We start from the raw sequence: 8,658 nt of genomic DNA, 5'->3' as shown, positions 1-8,658 counted from the left end.
CCTCCTCCCGGCACCGCCTCCCGGCACCGCGGGGACCCCAGCCCTGTCCCCTCAGCACTGCCCGTCGCCGACACCCGGGGACCCCCGCTCGGTCCCCTCAGCCCCCTCACGGGGCGGGGCCCGGGCCGGTCCCTCTCCCGAGCCGCGCCCGCCGTTGCCGTGGCGACGGGCTAAGCGGGGCCTGGGCGCGGAGGGGCCGGGCCGGAGCCGACCCGCGGCTCGGCGCTGCCGGGGCGGGCATGCACAACAAAGGCGGCGGGCGACGCGTCCCGGGCGGGCTCCGCAGGTAGGTGGGTGCGGGCGGCGGGCGGGCAGGTCCCTCTCGGCAGCCGCTCTCGCAGGACGTGTCCCCACCGCCGCGCTGTGAGGGGAGAGCGACCCGGGGGCGAGCTCCATCCTCCGCCCCGGCTCCGCCGCACCTTGCGGGCGCGGGGCTGCAACAAAGGCAAATGGCTGCGGTGCGAGAGGGCTGCGGGGCCGGCGGGGGCCTCCTGCCCCCCGCCCGGGGCGGCTCACGGGGGCTTTGTGGTTTATCTGTGTGCTGGGTCTCGTTCCCCGGGTCCGGCGGGGCCGTTCGTGTCGCGCCGGCAGGTCCGCGCCCAGCGCGGGCAGCGGGAGCGGGGGGACACAGGCGCTTCTCGAACCCTTCCACCCTCGCCCGGCTGACACCTGCTCGTTTGGGGGGTCCCGCACGCTCCCCCCGCGCCCCGCAGTCCTCGCTCCTCGCCGGCAGCGGCGGCTTCGCCGGCTCAGACGCGGCCCGAGCGCTTTTCCCCGCGTCCTAAAACTGCACCCGCAGGCACCGACAGCTTTGCGACCGGCAGGATAGAGCCTGTGAGGTGCCTGGGGCTTTTTTGCTGTGCAAGGTGGGGTATCGTGTGCTCGGCACGGTACTAGCCTGAGTTCAGTCGCTGTAAGGGGTGGCTGGGCAGCACTAAGCTCTTTACATCTGCAGGGTCCGAGTGAGTCATTTCTTAATTCGTTTCCATGTGATTCATAACGTTTTCAACTCCAAGATATATTATCCCGAATTCATAATAGGTTTTGATACCTGAGGTGTTAGGAAGGGCATCTGTTTGAATTTATAGAGGTAGAAGTTTTACAGCATTATTGAAACCAGAATTCCCTGGAGGGAAATCTATAAAACCTACTCCTACCATTTTCATTTACACTGCAGCAAAGCAGCGCTGGGCGCATCTACACTTTTGCCTTCCCTCATTTCCCAGTCATTGTGGCACTGAAAAGCATTTTAAACAACTCTGTGTTGTTTGTTGGTATTATAGTAAGGCCTGAGGGCTTGGTAATGGTTTTTTTCACTCTTAAAATGCTTCACAGACATCAATTAAGACTGGGAGCACTGGTGCAAGTCAGGAAGGTTTTATTGATCCCATTTTACAGATGACGGAGCAGATCAGAGACCTAGAAAGATTTAAGTCAAATCCAGAACCTAAGCCATCATCTCACAGATCCTCTGTTTAAGGTGCTCTTTTCCACCTCCTTTAACAAAATTCTCTCCTAATTTCACTGGCTGCTCCAAGAGCTGTTTTGGGCACTGTCAGGCCACATATGCTCTGGGATTTTGAGATACTGCTCTTGCATATTGCTGAAAATTATATGCCTTTAGTGCCATACTATTGAGAAGAATGGTTTCTGATTCAAAGAGGTTTCTCTTCTTTGGTTTGTACTTGGTAGAACCCAAGAGCTCCATCATGGACAAGGTTGCATTGGGCAAGGCATTGTGCAGCCAGACAGCAAAGCATGCACAGAGCTGATGAGCCAAATACAGAAAGCCTGGGTATTGGCTGTGGTTTCTTTGATAGCCTCTTTGATGGTCTCTCCTCACTAACACTCTTGAAAGGGTGTATTTCCAAAAGCAAAATAAGCAGTTCCTATTGTGACTGGAACTGTGAAGACTCCTGTTAGCTTGTTTTTGAGTCTGTCCACTTGCTTTCAGGGCCCAGACAGGAGATGGGCTGTGTTTAAGATCTAATTCACATCTTTAGGCATCGCTTATGTTGATCTCCTTTAAGGCCTTTAACCAGAGAACCCCAGCTGCAGTCTCAGATTTAAGGCTTGCCCCTGTGCGTAGAGCACTGCACAAGACAACAACATTAGCCCCAAAGCATTTATAAAGTTTTAAGCTTCTTAAACTTCATCTGTGTAAGAAAAGCCTACTGCAGACTAGGTGATGATATATAGCCCCTGGTAGTCAAAGAGGAAAGGAGTAGATTGAATGCTTTTATGGCTTTTCTGAGTTTAATATCCACTTGGTGCTTGCTGAGTCTGATTTAGCTAACGATGTATTCTGGAAATCCTGGTTTCTGAATATTTAAGTTTCAAGAAGATCAAGTTCCACTTTTGTTACACCCCAACCAACAAAGTAACTACTCCCCAACCTCAGACACCTTGGTGCTGCAGGTGCAAGAGGCATTGTTGATTACTGGCAGGCAAAATATGGTATCAGAGTTTATTTCCTTTCTAGTGTTTCAGAGGACAGTTCTTTTAGAGAGACAGCAAGTGTAGCTCCAGGGCCTCCATGGCTGGGCATCAGCCAATTACTGTCATATCAGATTAGCTCTATGGCACATCAGCACTCATTTATGTTAATGCAAATGCAACATGACTGTTCCATAGTATTGATGGAATTATTGTGTTTGCAGCCATAAAACATGACTAATTGAAAGGGAGGTTCTGATTACAAAACTATGAACTTCCAAGGTGATTCCTGCTACAGCTTCTGAATGGACCAGTTTGGAAATATAAAGAATAAATGAACTGCTAAAAGACATAATCCAGTTTTTATTTTCCACTGATGCAGTTATCCTTTTGGCAAGCTCTAGGGGAAAAAAAAACCTAAAAAAACAAATAGGAAGAACTTAATAGGGTTTTTTCCCACCTTGCCATGATCCTGATGCAATACAGTCCGTGCTATTGTAGCTGCTTCCTGGCCCATGAGAAAAGCTCTAACCTGCCTGTGCCCTGCAGAAATCCAGCCCTTGAAACCAGTATGGAGATTTCCTCAGCTGCCACTGCAGTGCAGGAGCACATTCTCCTTGTCCAGAGCAGCTTGGCAGCAGCAGCCGTGGGTGTTTGTGAGATGAGGAGGCATCACATGCAGCGCTCCATAGCCAGGATTGGAAACTGTCCACAGTTTGATGACTTTTCTGCTCCCATGTCACCCACTGACATTCAAAGGATACGCCCATTTGTCTCTGGGAATAAACTAGGCACCTTTAGCCAAGAAACCTCAAGTTCTGCAGTCCCTGCTTCATAATTATCCCAGCCTCAGCTTCCATCTGCCTTGCAGTTCGCAGCAGCCCTAACAGCTGGTTCCTGGCAGCCATTATCACCTTCCAGCACGGAAACAGCTTTAGCTCTGGGGCTTGGGAGGATGGACATGGCTGGCAGGATCAGTGATATTAGGAAAAATAACAGAAGAGGTAGAAAACTGGTGCATGGGCACAGAGAGGGAAGGTAGACTGAGAACATGTGTGACAAGGAGGGAAAAATGAAGTGACAGGTGGGAGGCCCTGCAAATCCCGAGATTTTGTGGGAGTCACAGATGAGGTGGGATGTGGAGGGAGGCAGGGAGCTTTGCAGCTTGTAGGAACAGGGTGAGGGATCTCCTCTGCTGCTGGGGATGGATTGCATTACTGCTGCCAGCCTGCAGCCCACTGCCCAGGCTTCAGAGCTGTTCAGCCAGCCTGAGCAATGTACAGGGCTATGCAGCATTTGTTATTTTCCAAACATCCTACTGTAAATTACAGCAACAAAGGGTGAGTACTCCAGGAACAGCACAGGAGTGCTGGAGTCAGTAGCCTTGTCCACAGTGCCATCTCTGCTAGGGGAGGGCCCTGGGAAAACCCGTGGCACCACGGCAGGCACCAGCATCAGTTATATGAGGAGGAGCGATTTGCTGCTCAAGGACAGCAAGGACAGTGGAAAGTCTGTGATTTCAGGAATTAGTTATGGAAAGCTGGGACCCTCAGGCTGAGGTAATAAGAATAGCTGGAGAATTAGGCAATTCCCATATTCATGAGCTGACAGACTGCAGTCCCTTTGCCAAGCCTGCGTTAAATACACTGAGGGGCAAAGGAGTTTTCTGGCTTTGCTAACAGCTGCTTCAAGGTGAAGCACAAGGGGAAAATGGAAAAAAAATCTCCACTGTTTGCTGATATTCATTTTGCCTTGAAACATCTCAGGGCCTGGAACAACTCGAGGCCCTCTGCAGACCTTTGGAACCTGTGTTTGAGACAGTTTCCTCACATTCTAGAAATAACCTGATCAGGAATTAAACAATACTTGTCCTAAGGATTTCTCTCCAGGAAGTAATGAAAGGTTCTAAAGCTTTCGAAATCCTTCTCCATCTCCTGTCCTAGATGGGAAGTCAAGGAGCAGCAGTTTTTTTTTTCTTATAAAGAAAAAACATGGCTTTGTGTTTTTAGCCAGAGAGAGTGTCTACGCCCTTGTCTTCTCTGCTGCTGAAGTGCTTAAATATACGTGTAAGCAAAAATCCATTTTTCCTTTGGGATATGAAGCTTCAGCAGATGGTAGTGGGAGTTTACAAGCTTGGTTCTTTGTCAGTGCTTGCAGAAGCAGCCTGACACTGCAGTAGCTGTGGATGCAGCGCTAGAGCTGCTCCAGTCAGACACTGTGCAGCCCATCTTGTGGCTTCCCCGGCGTCTGGGAGCAGTGCTGGCAGTACCCCGTCAGAAGTAATTTGTTTACCACACAGCAATCTGACTGTTTCTGTAGGCATGTTTAGGAAGCCAGTTAGCAACTGAAAGATGACAGTGGCTTTGACCACAAGAAGGGATTCACAAGACTCAGAGTACACACAGCTTAACTTTTTATGCAAGGTTCTTCCCCCAGGAAAAAGGGAAATGAAGACCCTCAGACACTGAGCAGAGGCAGCTCCATTCAGACCTAGCACAGAAGTGTACACGTTAGTTTCTAGTGTCACAGCCCACTGGAGCTGCTTTGACAGATTCAACTGCTGGCTTCGTACTTATTGCAAGGACAACTTGCCTACCCAATTCCCTCTAATCAAGCCCTTGCTTATCTTGAGGATCTTTACATCTTGTGCATCTTGCTCAATAAACTCTGCAGACAGGTCTAGAGGCAAAGCAGTGGTTTAGAGTTTGGCTGGAGCAGAATTAACACCAGCCGTGGCTGGATTCAAGCTGAGCCCCCTGGACTAACAGCACACTGATGCCTGGGGATATCAGTCAGCTCTGTGCTGAAATACTCCTGTCATTCATGGTGGCGTGGCTGATCCTTCCAACCTGCTTCTAGGAGTAGACAGAAGCAACCTCTCTCAAGAGGAGGTCCCTCTTGAAAGACTGTTTTTAAAAAAGTGCCTTGTAAGAGCCAGGAAGGATCGATACAGTTTCACTACTAATCTGTGCTGTGGTAGTCTAACCTGAAAAATACACTCAGGCCTGAACTGAGACCTCTCAATTACAGGAAGATGAGAGCATTCCCTCAGGAGTCCTGGTTTGTGGTACTTAACTGTTTTGCTCTGATGTGCCCCATTTTTTACCACAGCTGTTGCAACAGCTCTGTTCTCTGTGGACAGTCAGGGCTCAGGTTTCCACAACACAAGATAATCTGTCTGTAAGCCCCAGTGCAGCACTTCTCTTCCTAGTTTAGGGGCTAGATACAATTTTGGAAATTGGTGCTTTGTGCTTGCAGAAGCCATACCTGCAGTAGGGAGACCTCACAAGTCAGTAGTTCAGCTTCCCTGAAAGCTCAGTATCATTGAGAACAAACATCAGGCAAAGTCACAGGAGAAAAAAGAAAGAGAAAGAACATCTGGTTTTGAAAGAGTAGGCCATGGAAGCCTTTGTACAGATAAGCAGCCTCTGAGCTGATCAGCTTTTTAAGATTAAGGTGCATAGCTTGCTTGTTTGATCTGCCACTGGAGTCTAGGAACACCTTCCAGTAGGTATAGGAAGAGTTGACATCTCGTTCCTGGCTCTGAAAACCAGGTCTACTAACTCCACAGCCAGTCCTGTCTTTCAGTGAGAATCTCCTGATCTTTTCTCCAGATTCTGTCGTTAGCTGGGTGCCATACAGCCACATCCCCAAGGGACACAGTCACTGCTTGTCTACACAGTGCTGCACTATTTCTGGTCACGTGCAGGCAGTAGAGCAATAACTCTGCAACACTTCTAATTCTGGCTCTCAGCACACTCCTCAGGCTTTTCTTCATTACAGCAGTAGCATGAAGTAAATCCATAAGACAGAACTAACCCAGCTAGAAGAAACTGCAGGCACCAGCACAGCCCACAGCCACATGAGCCATCCCCTCCGTGCTTGTGACAGTGCAGTGTGCGTTACTGCATAGCTTGGATTTTTTTTTTTAATAGGATGGCTTTTGACCTCCACGAGAAGAAGCTCCCTACTCCCTCTGGCCTGTCCAGAGGGATGAGAGTCAGCGACTTTATTTCCTCATTGCATAAGAGCCATGCTTTTACCTGTATCTCACCTCATATAAAGACCGTGTCAGAGCACAGTCCTTTTTGAGTGAAGTAATATTCAGGTCAAAACTCCAGTTGTGCCTCAAGCTAACACTACATTAAAGAGTAATCCCTTTGAAGAATGTATAAATATTATGCAAATCAAATCAAAGTTGTGCTAATAGGAAACACAGATGATACACACAAATACACACATATATATGTATATGATAAGTAGCACATAATTGCAAATTATGTTCCTGCCTCACCATAAAGAGAAAAATACTTTCCATTCTTAGGATCTGTGGCTTTCTGGACCAGTAGAGATGTTCTGCTAATTTCAGATAGAAATTAGAGAAATTAAGGAGACTGGCTCATAGATAGGTGCTTATTTAAGGGGCAGACTTCCAGAGCATCTCTGCTTTCCTTGCTGAATTATTTTGGAAGATGTGAGCACTTATTTTTGGTGAAGTGATGAAGCACATTCTGTGATAATTTGGCTGTGAATATGGGCGCTGAAGACTTGTAAGAATGAGGCTTTTGTGCTGTTCATTGGTGAATCTGAACACAGTTATGTGGAGGATATGTGTTAGTAAAGTGACTGAACTTTTGAAAGGCATACCGAGGTAAGGCCAGGTCAAGTGAGATGTCCACCTCTGCAGACAGTGAACAACATCATGGTATATCTGGAAATACAACTCTTAGTTCATGGTTCCACCTGCAGGACCACAGTACATCAATTTGTAAAATAGCATTAACAACCCGCTTTGGATTATCTCTGTGGATTACCATAATTACTGTATGGTAAACATGTCCATGTGTAAAAGTCCTCAGCAGCAACGTACGTGTGCAGGCTGGAGTTTGCCACACATGGTGTTTAGTAGCTGCATAATCCTGCTGACATTGGTGTAGCTTCCACAGGTGGAAGCCACGCACAGGGTGTGGTCACAGGAGATAAGAGGTTCATAGAGGTGAAAGCTGAAAAAGGATGCTGACATCTAATCTTTTGCTCCACACGGGCTATAGGACTTCCCCAAATAGATTTGTTCTATCCATTGCCTCTCTCCTTTGATGGCAATTTCCAGCCCCTGAGCCCTGTGAACCCGACTTTGCATTCACCTCCCCAGTCCCACTGGCTGTCACCATCGCTTGCCTTGCTGGGTGCCAGTGTGGTGGCTGTGTCCCCACCTCACGCTGATTATTTGGACACATGATAATTATGTGTGGTGATGAGGGATGTGCTTCCTGTGCTTCACACATTCTCCTTCCACTGAACAAGAATCAGGTGCTGGACTGAGCTGACAGCCCCCCGGCTGTGGGGCAGTGGGGCCTCATGGAGGGACAAGGTACCAAGGTTTAGGCAGCAGATACTGCCTAAAGTTGAATTCCTGCTTTATAGCACAGCTCTAGGTCATAATTAACACAGGGCTGGAGCAGAGCTGTAATAGGAGTGCAAGTGGCTGTAGCTCTGGGTCAAAGATGAGGAGTTTATAGAAAATCACAGAAAGATGGGTTAAGAGCCTTATCAGGCAACAGCATAGCAGAGGGTGCTCTGTGGTAGGAAAAGGAGTTTCTGTAGGAACTAAGTGTGTAGGAGAGGTAGCTGTGCTTAGGAGTGGGGAGGAGAGAGGAGTTCCCACATACAAATGCCTGGAGCTTCTGAGATTCAGTGCATCAAGCACCAAAGCAGTAGGCATGCAGCATGATTCCAGATGAAGAACAGCAAGGAGCTGAATGCCTGACTCCTAAATAGGTTCCACTCTTGCTCTGCCCTATCCTCTCTGCCCATTTTGCCATTCCTGGTGCTGTTTGAAACACAAAGCATCTGGAAAGAACAATGACCTTATATGTGCCTTTGGCTTCAGGAGAGATCTTCCAGCATTGAATTTGGCCCATGGATTTTAATTACTCTCCACTGTGATAGTAATGGGAGCCAGTGGAATTGTACTGATTTTATTTCCTTTTAATTTGTTATGATGCTCTGGATGCAGATTAACTTTCCCAGGTCGATACATATTATTGATTCATTCTGCCTCGTGATGCAGTAAATGGCTTGAGGAGGTGGCTGATTTCACTGTAGCTTCTCCTGGTACCTTTGTACCCCATGCAATGTCCTCCTCACTCCAGCAGTAGCCAAAATCAGACACCTTTGCTTGCTTCTGAGCAGGTTGTTTACGTGCATGTAAATGAGAATAAA

The 8,658-nt window shown here is 48.3% G+C and overlaps 1 protein-coding gene across 3 annotated transcripts in view; it reads left to right on the top strand.

Annotated features, from left to right (window-relative positions):
- The first annotated feature begins 201 nt into the window (after window positions 1-201).
- The window catches only part of LOC108501548, a 53,879-nt gene continuing 45,422 nt past the window's right edge, over window positions 202-8,658 (top strand). The window contains exon 1 of one of the 3 annotated variants that reach the window (XR_001876210.1): window positions 202-286. The gene's annotated coding sequence lies outside the window, so the exon portion shown is untranslated. The remainder of the gene's footprint in view (window positions 287-8,658) is intronic. The other 2 variants (XR_001876216.1, XR_001876218.1) reach the window with 2 other exon arrangements.

The sequence above is a fragment of the Lepidothrix coronata genome, unplaced genomic scaffold, assembly GCF_001604755.1.
Source record: "Lepidothrix coronata isolate B3197 unplaced genomic scaffold, Lepidothrix_coronata-1.0 Scaffold103, whole genome shotgun sequence".
NCBI lineage: Eukaryota > Metazoa > Chordata > Aves > Passeriformes > Pipridae > Lepidothrix > Lepidothrix coronata.
This window is presented reverse-complemented; position numbering and strand designations above follow the sequence as displayed.